This window comes from Equus caballus, chromosome 5 (assembly GCF_041296265.1).
Source record: "Equus caballus isolate H_3958 breed thoroughbred chromosome 5, TB-T2T, whole genome shotgun sequence".
NCBI lineage: Eukaryota > Metazoa > Chordata > Mammalia > Perissodactyla > Equidae > Equus > Equus caballus.
Genome location: NC_091688.1, coordinates 29,346,651 through 29,359,705, shown reverse-complemented (window position 1 = coordinate 29,359,705; position 13,055 = coordinate 29,346,651). Strand labels below are relative to the sequence as shown.

The 13,055-nt window shown below is 44.9% G+C and overlaps 1 long non-coding RNA gene across 7 annotated transcripts in view; it reads right to left on the bottom strand.

The window, feature by feature from the left end:
* Positions 1–960: 960 nt before the first annotated feature.
* LOC102150260 (uncharacterized) overlaps positions 961–13,055 on the bottom strand; it is a 65,373-nt gene continuing 53,278 nt past the window's right edge. For 2 of the 7 annotated variants that reach the window (XR_011438596.1, XR_002807964.2), the window contains 5 exons: positions 12,895–12,927; positions 10,585–10,692; positions 6,961–7,042; positions 6,470–6,592; positions 961–4,468 (listed from right to left, as the gene is read on the bottom strand). This is a non-coding gene — a long non-coding RNA (uncharacterized lncRNA). Of the gene's footprint in view, positions 4,469–4,586; positions 5,051–6,469; positions 6,593–6,960; positions 7,043–8,859; positions 8,903–10,584; positions 11,218–12,894; positions 12,928–13,055 lie in introns of those variants that run through there. The other 5 variants (XR_002807961.2, XR_002807965.2, XR_001380776.3 and 2 more) reach the window with 4 other exon arrangements.

Sequence of the window (13,055 nt, the reverse complement as noted above, 5' to 3'; positions counted from 1 at the left end):
ACTTCAGACAGGAGAGAAACTCTGAGAAGTAGAAGTTACCCTTTGTTAAGAGACATTTAGATTTGTAAGGGAAATCTCCATCTGTAAAGGTGTCTCCCTCTCTGTACCAGGAAGAATGGGGGATGACCTTATCTCTAGAAACTCTTAACCAATGCAGAAGGCAAGGACTTAAATCTGCATAATAACCTTACTCTTGTTTACTGTGCTTTTCTGGTAATCTCCCATAACTTGCTCCCCCATCCCCAACATCCTCCTCTGTCTTTAGCTGAGGGTGGCGTTTAAGGTGAGAGCTTCTGCCATTTTGGTGAGTTGCTCAGTTTTCCTGAGTCTCTCCCATGTATACATGTTATAAAGCTTTAATTTTCTCCTGTTATTCTGTCTCAAGTGAATTTAATTCATTGTCCAGAGAGAAGGACCCAGAGTGGGTAAATGTCTTCCTCCCCTACAGAGTTAAGCATAAAAATAAAACTATTAACAAAAGGAGAAAATGTAGTTGAAAATTTGCCTGATCTCTGGATGAAGAAAGATTTTTCAGGCATAAAAACCCTGCAAGAAATCACAAAAGCAAAAATTTAATAGACAGTCTACATAAAAACATAAAACTTTTATATGTCACAAAGCCAAATACAAAGCAAACAACAGTCTGAGCAGAAATTGCCTGAGAAATGGCCAGGCTATCATGGCACAAACTTGCTCAGTCACTGACTGGGGCCACCCCTGGAGCAGTGGGATATTGGCTCCAATACTGAGGCCAGTCCCAAAGGAGCTAACAGCTGGAGGCAAGGTCTCTCTTGAAGGGTGATCTGAGTGGCACATATCTGTATCTACATAAGAAAACAACTGGAAATATACCAAACTGTTAATAGTGGTTATGGAATTGTGTATTATTTTTATTTTCTTCTTTATCCTTTTCTATATTTCCCATATTTTTGCAAAAAGCATGATAATCAGAGACTAAGCTTTTATATTCAGAAAAATAGGGGTTTTTATTTAGAATGAGGATTTCTGTTTTCCTTAATCTCTCTTACTCTTATGACCACACATCTTCTGAGAGTAACAGTTCTAATACATTCTAGTTTGCTTAGAGACATTTGTCTTAGGCCATTCTTTTCAGAAGAAGACAAAGCTTTGAAGTACACACATACACACAGAGGACTGTCTTTGGTTGGTTTTCTGAGGTCTCTGCTTCCTTCAAGGTTTATGAGGAAGTTTTCAATTTCTCTCTTGTAACAACTGCATTGGAAGGAAGAGAAGAACTCGAATAGGGGAGAAGGAGTTCCCACATACCGTCTGCTACATGCAGGGCTGGGCCAGGGGTTTTATAGCATCCCATTGTCTGTTATAGGTGCAATTATTGCCACTCTACAAACAACAAGGATCATAGTCAAGTACGTTGATGCGCACCTAGTTAAGTGCTGGAGACAGGATTCACTCCAGGTCTATTTGGCCCCAAATCTCTGCTCATTCATCTACACTTCACTGCCTTCGATCGTGATCTATCCACATCCCGCAGCTCAGCAAATTTGGGGAAGGTGATCACTGGAAATGCCTTGGCATGCAATATGGAGTCCTGCCAAGAGTGGGCTGAGAGTCAAGAGATTGTGTTCCAACACTGGCTGTGTCCAAGGTGCCGGATGACTCTGGACAAGTTCATTTTCTCACCGATAGAAGCAGTGGCTGGGGCTAGTGGTTTCAGAAGGGCTTTCCTGCTCCTAACCTCTGGCTCCCTCAATATTCCTTCATGTGTGTGTAAATAGGGCTCTCAGCAAGCCAGTGCTACTCATGCTGCTTCAAGGGAAAACAGAGTCCTTTAAACAGTTCCCTGTGATTGCCTCACTCAGAACTCCTGATAAAGTCAACCACATTCACTGTGGCCTTGTTTACCAGCAAAAGACTGCTAGCAATCCAAATGCCTTGGAGAGAGGACTCGTTAAATAATCTATGGCACAGCCATACAAGAGAATGCAGTGCAGATGTGAAAAAGAATTGGGGGGGTTTATCCAGCACCTTCTACACTGGGCTTCCAGGATACCACATTCTTATATTTCCTCCCCCCTCCCTGGCTCTCCTGTCTCCGTCTCCTTCGCTGGCCCTTCCTCCTCTTCCCAACCTCTAAATGTTAGAGGGACCCTGGGATCAGTCCTGGCCTTCTCGCTACATTCTCTCTCTGCATTCAATCTCTGATGCTCATCCAGGCCAGAGTTTAAAATACCATCTGATGACACCCAAATTTGTATCTCCAGCCCTATCCTAAGTGATGCCTTTGAGACTCATAGATCCCATTGCCTTCTGAATATTGGCCTTGGGACATGAAACAGGCATGCTGAGTTTAACACACCTGAGCCAGAATGTGGCAATCACCACACTAGCCCCTTCTTCCTCATTTCCATAAATGGCTCCCCATTTCAGTAATGCAGTACATTCACCCAGTCACTCAGGTCAAAAATCATGGAATCGCTTCCATTCCTCTCACTCATATCCCACATCCTGTAGGCTCTACTCTCAAAATACAAATCTGCTGTTAGACCAAGCCACTGTCACCTGCTTGCAGAGATGGCAGCAGCCACCTGGTCTCCCTCAATTTCACTCTTGCACCTTGACAGTCTCTTCACCACACAGCTGCAGGAAGGATCTTTATAAAACATTTATCAGCTGGTATGCCCCTACCCAAACCATCCAACGGCTCCATATGTCACTTAGAATAAAAACCAAACTCCTCACCACAGCCTCAGGGCCTCATGGGCTGTGTCCCCTGCCTGCCTCTGTGACCTCCTCTCTGACCACATGGCAGCCTCATTCTGCCCCAGCCACACTGACCTCCTTCCTGTTCCTCTAGCATGCCAGGCACACCCCACCCTGGAGCCTTTGTCCGTGGTGTTCCCTGGACCTGGAAAGACCATGCCCCCTCCCTCAGCGTGAGTTACTCCTCTCTTATGTCACCTCCCCAGGCTGCCCTTCCTTGGCCATCTCATCTGAAAGAGCCTCATCACTTCTCTCCTCATTCTGTGTTTATGTTTTCTTCACGGCACTCAGAACTACCTGGCCCTACATTACATAATCATCATTTCCTTGTTTATCTTCTGGTATTGTCACTAGAATGCTAAGGAGGGCCGAGATCTTGCCTGGCTTTTGCACTGCTGTATTTTCAGTGCCTGGCCCTTAATAGGCACTCAAAAGTTTGTCAAAATGATTAATGAATATAGGTGCTGTTATAGAACAATCTCCAAGATATATCATTGCATAAAAAAGCAAAGTGCAGATGAGGCCTAATGCTTCTGGAAGGATACGCAAATTGTCCAAGATGGTTGTCTCTGCAAATGGCGACCAAAGGGCAAGACTAGAAGGGGAATGTATTTTTCAGTGATAATTTTTCGGACCGTTTCAATGATTTCCTATAGGCCTGAACTATCTTTTCAATTAAACAAAGAAAATCCCCTTCTGTCTGGTCACTTGTGTTGTTCTAATTGGACACGTTTTACCTTATTGATAACGTAACTTATAAATAACGTTAATAAGTTATTGATAACTCCTCAACCTCCCCTATTTCCCCTCTAGGGTCTTCAAACTTCTCCAGTTCACCTTGATTTCTTCAAATGGAGACCACCACATCCTTGTTTTGTTTTTGTTCTGTTTTGTTTTGTCTTGTTTTGTGGGAGGAAGTTCCTTACCACTAAGACCAAAGACCAGAGTTTGATTTTATATAAATAAACTATTCTGACAGGCTCCAGGAACAGTGGCTCCTCTGCGGAAGGACCCCTCTCCACTCCCCTCTGAAGGAAGCTCAGAGCTTTGCTATCTCCAAGTTAACGTCTCCGCTGCTCTCCCAGTATCTCCCGGGTGTAGACCTCCTGACTGCCAATTCCAGGTTGCACAGTCTCAGAATTAGGCATCATTAGCTTGTCCGACACCATTCTTAAAGAACGGCTGGAATATGCCTTTCACTAAAGGTGAGGGGGCTATTTCCCACCCCACTGCTTGTCCTTGGCCTTGCTCCACAGAACCTGAGACCCAAAGACATAGCTCCCTTGTTTCACAGATGATGAAACAGAAGCCTAGAGAGTAAAGTACTTGTTCAAGGTTGCATGGTGAGTTTAGGAAAGCACCAGGACTAAACGGCAGGTCCCCAGATTCTCAGTTCTAGGCTCTTTCCAGGTAGATCTTCATCTGAGTCCACCTCAATTAGGCTGCCCCTCAGCAACATGCTTGCTTTTCAGGAGAACTGAGGCAAGAGGAGTGAGGAAGAGAACAGGTTCACAGCCAGAGCAGCTTCTGGAGGCTCTGAAGGGGCACTGACATCTCTTGGATATTACGAGGACTTGGGGCCAGTCCATGAGCACGCATGGGACCTAGTGGGACACCCTGGATGTTTTCTCAGACCTCAGCCTCCTTTGCAGACCACAGCAGACATAATTTCCCTCCCATGCTCCAGAATCAGGTGTGCTTTAGGTTGACTGCAGAAACCTCCTACCTTTAAAAAAGAAAAAGAAAGCAACGTATTATAAAAGCAGAGTACATTAAAGCAACTCTTCTCTGTGAAAATGCATGATCATAGACAGAAGTGTTTAAGAAAACACCAAGGACATGGGTTGAATTGTTAGTGGATTTTATTCATCAGAGATTACGTACTCACACAGACTCTCATAGTCAAAACGAGTGACAGGCTTTAGGAGTTACAGGTCTGATAGGGAGAGAACCAAGAGGCAGCTTCAGATGTAGCCTTCACTTAGTACCCCAAGAAAGTTGTCAAAGCTTTCCTAAGCACCGCTTAGGAAGGAGGCAATGGTCTCATACCATCCAGGGCTGTGTGCAGAGAGATCGCCTGCAGTGTGTGTGCTTTGCAACGCTGTGCTGAAGGTCTATATCCACGTGGCTGTGTCCTGGCCTCATCAGACACATACTTGGACTGTCCGGGTGGGGAACCTCCTCTGCGGGTCTTGCTGTGCTCAGAATCACAGGTGTCTGAGCAGCTTCCTCTGGCGGCCTTAGCTAAGAAGCATCTTTGGAATTCTTCTGGGCTCGGCTCTAACTTCTGACAGCACTCAAACAGCTACTAATAACAAACCATATTCTAACTCCCCAGCAAACTAGTAATTATTACTGCAATTGCTATTCTAGTATTGAAAAATTGAAAATGGGGGGAACTTACATTATTGTATTATTTCATATTCCTACTTTATATTTTATTAGTAACTCGTAACCATTACAAAATCAAACAAAAGTAATAGCTACTACCTTTTGTTAAACACTTCCCTATATGCCAGCTGCCCAGTTAATCATGCGGCCTGAATATTTCATTGACGCTCAAAACCACCTTAGGATAAAATATGATTATCTCCATTTTACAGATAACAAAACAAAAAAGAAGTTCGGTAAGTTGCCAGTCACACAGCTAATAAATCATGTCCACCTAATTCCAAAGTTCTGGTTTTAACCACCAAGTTATGGGACCTCCCATTACTGAGTATTTAGAGCACTTATAGGATGCTTTTGGCATCATGAAGGAAGTGATTCTTTTGTGGCCTCTGACTTTGACCTTTCTACCAATTAACCGAAGGGGAATCAGTAAACCCTAGATTGAGCTTCTTGCTACTGCTGCCAGGTATCCAAAGATGATCCTCTTTCAACAGGACATGGTGGAATTTAAAGCGGCATCACGGAGAAGATCAGGGTCAGATAATTCATTCCCTTAAAAAGTCTTTATGACCTCATAACACATACTACTAATTGGCAATGTAATGCCATTAACTTAATCTCCTTTAACGAGAGTGATTCAAGACCTACTATGAGATAGGCATTAAATGAATATGCAAATATTCATAAAATGAATAGGTCCCTGGGTCCCGAGGAGCTGACAGTCTAGTGGGAAACATGTATAATTATGGTACGTTACGATGAGACTTGTCATAAAAATACGAAGTCTAAGAAAGCCTAGCACTTAAACTGGATGCAGAATTTGAAGTGGGTCTTGGAGGGTGAGCAGGAGCACGCAAAGCTGACTGAGCACGGGAAAGAGAATCCAAAGGGTAAATAATGTAGAACTTGGAGCAATGCAAGCGGCAGCAGGTGCCAGCAAGCTCTCTGTGGCTAAGTGTTAACAAATGAGCGTGAGAAGGCAGGCTGGGTCAGTTCCTAGCCAGTTCCTAAAAGGCCTGGAATATCACATGTTAAGAAGATTGAGCACCATCTGTACACAGGACAATGGTGGGCCATTAAAAGTTTCTGAGCAGAGGAGTGAAGCAATTAGAAAGCTTTCAGGACAAAGAAAGATCACTCTGGAGCCTATGTGGCCAGCAGATTAATAGGTATCTGGGTCTAGGTAGATTTGATGGCCCTGAATGTTTAATTAAATGAATTTCCTAAACACAAAAAGTATGATACATTTTAATGCGTTTCTGTCTCTCTCTTTCTCGCTCTCTATGGCAACTAATCTTAATTATCTCAGAACTCTGAGCTCAAGAAGCTATCTCACCTGTTTATCTTCAGAGGGAACACGTCAGGGGCTTACTTGAGTATTAAATGTGCATTTTTATAGGTTTAAGGCTTAATTAAATAGCGTTGAAATCCATATGCAGGTTATTGAAAGTGTAAGTACCTGGAATGATAAGAGGAAAAAATATTTAAAAGTTGTCATATTGAAGCATTGTTATTGAAAGAACAGAAAACTCCTGCTAAAAACCAACTCATTGCACCCTGGTGTCTTAGTTCGGGCTGCTGTAACAAAATACCACAGACTGGGTGTCTTATAAACAGCAGAAATATATTTCTCACAGTGCTGGGGGCTGTCAGTCTGTGATCAGGGTGCTAGCACAGTGGGGGAGGGCTCTCTTCTGGGTCTCAAACTTCTTGTATCCTCACATGGCAGAAGGGACTAGGAATCTCTCTGGGGCCTCTTCTATAAGGCATTAATCTAATTCACGAGAGCTCCACCCCCATGACTTAATCACCTCCCAAAGGCCTCACCTCCAAGACCATCACATTGGCCTTTAGGATTTCACCATAGCACCTGGGTTCTTAGAGCATCTTCCCCCATTACAAAGAAAGTCTGTGGAGGAAATATGATTCAGTCTACCCCATGTTCCTCCACATCTGCCATCTCCCTCCCTCTCCTCATCCCCCATCACATAAACAGGGATACACCCAACACCAAGGTTATAACCCAATTCAACCATTGCTGTTAGCTGACTCCAGAAGTTCAAAGAAATCCATCCCCAAAGCATAATAAATCAGGATAACCACCCAGGACAGCAGGACAAGCAGAAAAGGAAGCAATCTCAGTAGAGTCAAATGAAAGGGATGGACCCTCCATCACTTATAGCAGCATACGCAATCAGTTGTCCATCTATTCATTCAGGAATCAGAGAGCACCTGGTATCTGCCCAGCTCTGGCCCAGGCCCTGGGAATGCTAAGAGAAATCGGAAATGGCCCCTCTCCTTAAGGAATATCTATCTCTTTGATGGCTACTACAATTCTATAACGGCTTCCATTGTTCAGAGGAGGAAATTGACGCTTGGAGATGCTAATTCACTTCAAGATCAAGGATCCCTTGTGGAAGGCGGGGGTTGAATGAGGTAGTAAGAAGTAAGACCTGGATGAGAGGTGAGCACTTAGCCACAGACTCTAAGCACAAGCTCAGGAGAGCACGTGTCATAAAAGAAGTCCCCAAGTCTAGGGGCCAAATTTACACACAGGGACCCCAGACAAGGGGGCAGAGAACTGCCTAGGCAGGAAGCCATGCAGACAATTATGTTCTCCCAAAGACCATCTTAGCACTAAAAGCACACACATACACACACATGCGCAAAAGGACTGACTTCATAACTATAACAAAGGTATTCAGGAGGCAGTGTGTATAGTGGTAAAGCGTATAGCCTCTGGAGACACAGAGACCTGGGTTCAAACCCCAGGTCTGCTACTTAATAAGTGGTCAAGTTACTTAACCTTGCCATGTGTTAATAATAGTTATCTCAAGAGAGTGTTGTGAGAATTACATAGGAGATAATGTATGTAATGTGCTTGGCATCGTCCTTGGCACTCAGGGAGAATCAATAAAAGTGAGCTATGACACTTCAAACTCAACAAGCCCCCAAACCAAAGCATTAGTTGTTCTCACAAACCTGTTCCTTCTGCACCTGGATTCTCTATCTGCACGATTTCCACCCACTCACCAAAATCAGGCACCACTCTCAATTCCATTTCTTGTACCACGACCCTTCCCCCTTTCTCTGCCATCTTCATCATCACAGCTAACATTTTTGGTGTATTTCTATTTTCAAAAATGCTCAGCTAGGCACTTTAGAAGACCTTTAATTGGGCAGAGGAACCCTACAAGGAAGGTACTGTCATTTTTTCCATTCGAGGAAATTGAGCCTTAGAGAGGTTAGAAACTTGCCCAAGGTCATACAGCTATTTAGTGAGAGAGCTAAAATGTTATAGACAGTCTAATGCCAAAACCCATATGCTTAAACATTACACTGTATTGTCTCCCAACCAACCAGTCACTAGCTAAGCCCTATGGGTTCTCCTCTTTAGTTCCTCTTGGATCTAATCCTTGTCACTGCCCTTCGGCCACGGCCTGCTCTGCTGAAGCGCAGAAAGCTCTGTGGGTGGTAGGAATGGTGGTGTGGACCATCTTGGGGAGCTCTGAATGCCACGCTGATGGGGAATTTGGCCAACACAGAGTCTCTGAGCCTGAGAAAAGGTGTTGCTGGGCTGGGAGCAGCCCTGGTGGGGAGGGTGGGCAGGAGTCACTGAGGGCTGGGCAGGAGATGAGTACACTGGTCTAGGTATGAGGTATGAGGGCCTGAAGGCAGGTGGTGGGGGTGGGAATGAAAAGAAAGGCTGGATGCGACAGACATTACCTCACCAGGCACAAATACTCTCGAGGCTGGAACTCGGTTTAATAATTCTGTTACTAGGGCAACAGCAAAAGAATCTATCACAGAAAGAACCCAGCGTGGCCTGTTTCTGCACGGAAGTGTGGCAGCTATAAGCTGGGAAAAAAGAAGTGAAGGTGGGTGGCCAAATGATGCAGCAGGACACGTGGACCAGACTTTTCTCATAGGCATCTTTCCGACTTTTCACCCTCCTCAGTTTGGGGACTGGAGCGACATTTGAAGCAGGCTCTCTAGAAAGGAAGATGGCAAGATCCGAGAAGCAGAGGCTCTTTGAGCCCTCTGACAGATTAGCCATCCTGCCCCTGATACTTAGACTAGTCTAAGCACCCTGGGAAGGCGGGGGGATGCCTCACCCACATCTGCCCTCATGAGGGCGCTCACGGGGAACAGCTCAGATCTGCCTGGCGATGGAAGCAAAAGCATTCATCACAAAGTTAACCAGTCACTCAGCTATCTGCTTTCCTCCCACTTAGTATCACTGGTACTACGACCAGGCCTTAAAGGTAACTTTTCCATCCATCCAGGAAGTGAAGCGCTAGGAAGCCTCTGCCTCTGGGAGTGGGTTCGTGAGCTCTGGTGGAAAGTACTAATGCTCCCTGCAAGGCCCATCAGAGGGTAAGCTTTCTTCCTATGAGTTCCCTAGCTCTCCCTGCATTTTCCCATTTGTCCTTTCAGGAATATCATGATGAGATACTCATATCATCCCATTTGTCTCTGACAGTCAGAACTTCCAAAACATTAACAGCCTTTTAAAGAGACTAGGAACACTTTGAGACTTAAAGACATTCTCACCAGCCTCACCCAGGATTAATGCTATCCTTTTGAATTTGCAAATCAAATGCTAAGTTGACCCCTCAACATAGCATCGGTAGCAAAACCTCGAATGTCTGTAGCGCTTGTGCTCAAAGTTTTTACCTCCCACATTTCACATTTTCTTGAAAATCTGTCCACAAGGAATGCTGAAGGAGATACAGGACTCAATTTCCTTCCGTTGTCCTCCTGACCTCTCATGAGCCCATGTGAGGTACAGATTCCCCCTAAGAGACCACCAAAGGCTTTCACTGCATTAGCACTTCAGGATCAAATATTGCTCTGAAGACTAGACCAGGGGGCAAGGTGGCCACACTTGATTATGGAGAGATTTCCGCTACAGTGGTTATGTGCTATCAGGGACTTTGATAAGTATGCGATCCCCAGTGGTTTGCCCATGGATACAGCATGTTCCAGATTGTCTTGGAAGGAATTTCTCCTTATAGGAGTGGCCACATAGGGAATTTGAGTCACATTGGGCATTGATGAGTCAAACCTTGCTGGCTTTGTCACTCATTTTTTGAGTGAGATTAGGCAAGGTGTCTTTCCTTTTAGCTTCCATGCCTGCAAAAGGAAGAAAATTATACAAAATATTCTCATAGGGTAATATAAGAATTTAAAGCTGAAAAGTGTCATAAGCCTTCGGAAAGACAAAGAACACCAAAGCGTAAACAGATCACATAACAACCATGGTTTGATCTGGTCTGAAGTCAAGGTACCATTTAGTGCTAGGAGGGGACAATTTATTCCATGGAGCCTGTAAAAACAATAATGAGCATTTTGAGGCTTTTGCACATGATGTGGTGGCATACCTTAGTAATTAAGGGCTTGCACTCAGGAATAAAACTTTTTGGACCAAATCCTGCCTCCATCACTCACCAGCTCTGTGACCTTGAGCAAAAGGCACCTCTTAGAGCTTCTTTTTCTTCATTTGTGAGATGAGGGTCATGCTACATGACTCACTGGGTTGCTGAGAGGATCACATGCCTGACACAGGGTGAGGAATAAACAGTAGATATTGTGTTAAATTAAATCACATTCGATTTTTATAACAACCATGGAGAAGCAATATTTGTCATCCCTGTTTTATCAAAAAGGAAACTAATGCCCACGGAAGCTAAGGCACTTGCCCAAAGTCATTTGATAAGGAGCCTTCTCATTTCAAAGCTCATACTAGACCTCCGTTGTCTCACCCATGTTGAAATCTACACAGAGAGTTTGTGTTTTCCTCCCAAATCAACAGGCTCGGGCAAAGTCACAGTGTCAGTTTCAGGCATAACAACTACTACACATAGGCCTAGCCATGGCAATAGTATATAGATTTGTTATAAGCTAAAAATGTGATCCAATCTCCCCAAAATAGGATGCAATTTCAAGGCTTCCCCTTGGATTCCCCTGGATAATGAATGCTGCACAAATGTGTAATGTGGACGAAGCCTGAGAACAAAGGGAGCGATTTCCTCTGGCCTGCGCTCTGGAGGGGACGGATCCTCTGAGCAGGACTCAGGCAGCCTGAAGGGAAAAGACAAAAATAGTTCATACCAACTGGTACCAAAAATGTAAGCCCAGATCCAAGGCTCACATATAGATAGACAGATAGATATACATATTTGGCCCTTAGGCCCCTGCCTTTCCAGCATGTTTTGGAACTTTTTTTTTCTCTTTCAGGTTGACCTTCTGAAACTGGCAAACAGCCATTGATGATTAAGGATCTAAGTACTAAAGTTTTTTCCTTTTTGCAATGACTGATTATAGCTTTTAGCTGTTTAACCCACCCATTGTTAACTGTGCTGTTTAGGCAATATGCTACCTGACTCCCTCTAGCCTCTTATAGATAACATCTTCCTGGAGCCTGGGTCACCAAGGTGATGGGTGCGTGAGCTGTTTTTCAGGAATTAGAACTCCTTGTCCACTTCAGGCCAATTGGGACCACCAACTCATCAACTGGGTACACACAGGCGTCCAATAGGCGACCCTTTGACATCAAGAGGCTAAAGCTTCACCCTCAGATCATGCTAATGCCGCCATTTTGTGAACGTGGGTCCCGTGAAGAGGCGTGGAGTCTGACTACGCTTGCGCACATCACCAATTACCTCACCTCCAATCACCTCTCCTCACATTTCAGACCACCTTGCCCCCTACCCCATAAATATCCCTGAGTCCCTATTTTCAGGGAAGCGAATTTGAGACTCATGCTCTTGCTTCCTCGCATGGCTGCCTTGCAAGTAAACTCTCTCTCTGCTGCAATCTGGCTGTCTCAGTGTTTGGCTTTCTGGGCAGCGGGCAAAAACAAACCTCGTTCGGTAACACTTCTTGTTCATTTTCTTTTGCTTTCCATGGGACTTGCCCCAAGCCCCATACTCACTGCAATGACCTTGCTGAAAAGAGCTCAGGCACCGTGGAAAGTCTGGGGTGAATTGGATCCCTTAAGCGCTCCTACACCAAAGTCCTTGAAATGTTGACATTCTTTACACCTGAACCCACTAAATTCCCCACCCGGGAAGCACAACAAAGTATTGACTCGTGAGCCTCTAGGTTGCTAACCCCATGGAAGTCCTGAATTGAAAACATTAGTAGATTTACCTTAATAAAATGGCACATGCATTTCTTTCTGTGACTTTTCTCCTGAGCAAATGCAAGTAGGCCCAGAGTACATTTCTCTTTGCGCTTGAACCCATGCCTCTGGGTGGAATACTTACTGGCTAACATTTGTGGACTGCTTACAATGTGCCCAGCACTGTGTAGTTGTTTAAATCTCTGTGTCTGGTGCTTGGGTCTTAAAGCTTCAAGCTTCTATCCTCTCCCTGCAGACTTGGTCTCGATGGAACTTTAGATTCGGGAGGGCCCTGCGAGATCATCCTGTCTGGTTTCACAGAAAGGAAATCAAGGTCCTGGGAGCCACAAAGTCACGCTGCTTCATACTGAGAGAAGCCAAGCGTCTCAGGTGTGTCCGCCTTGCTCTATGTCACCCTGCCCTTTCCTTTTATAATATCAGGGGCTGAGCCCACCTATCTTTTGGACCATGGGAGAGCTTTTTGGAGACACACTGGTACCTGAGAGAAATCATCAAGTTGGGAGGGCAGGTTTGTATCAGATACAGCTAAAAATAGGAGCCTGCCCAAGACCACACTCAGCTGGGGGGATTGTACTGATACCAGGGGCATCTCAGCACACTCACCTGATACCCACCTGTGCTCCTGGCAGGATGGTCACCCCGGCCACCTACAGGGCAGAGGTGGGCTGATAAAACAGCTGTACACACTAAGGGCAACTCAGCTGCTGTTGAAGCTGCATGAGCAGCACTATGGGAAGAGCAAATTCCATCTTTGCAGCCACCTGACAAGAGGGGC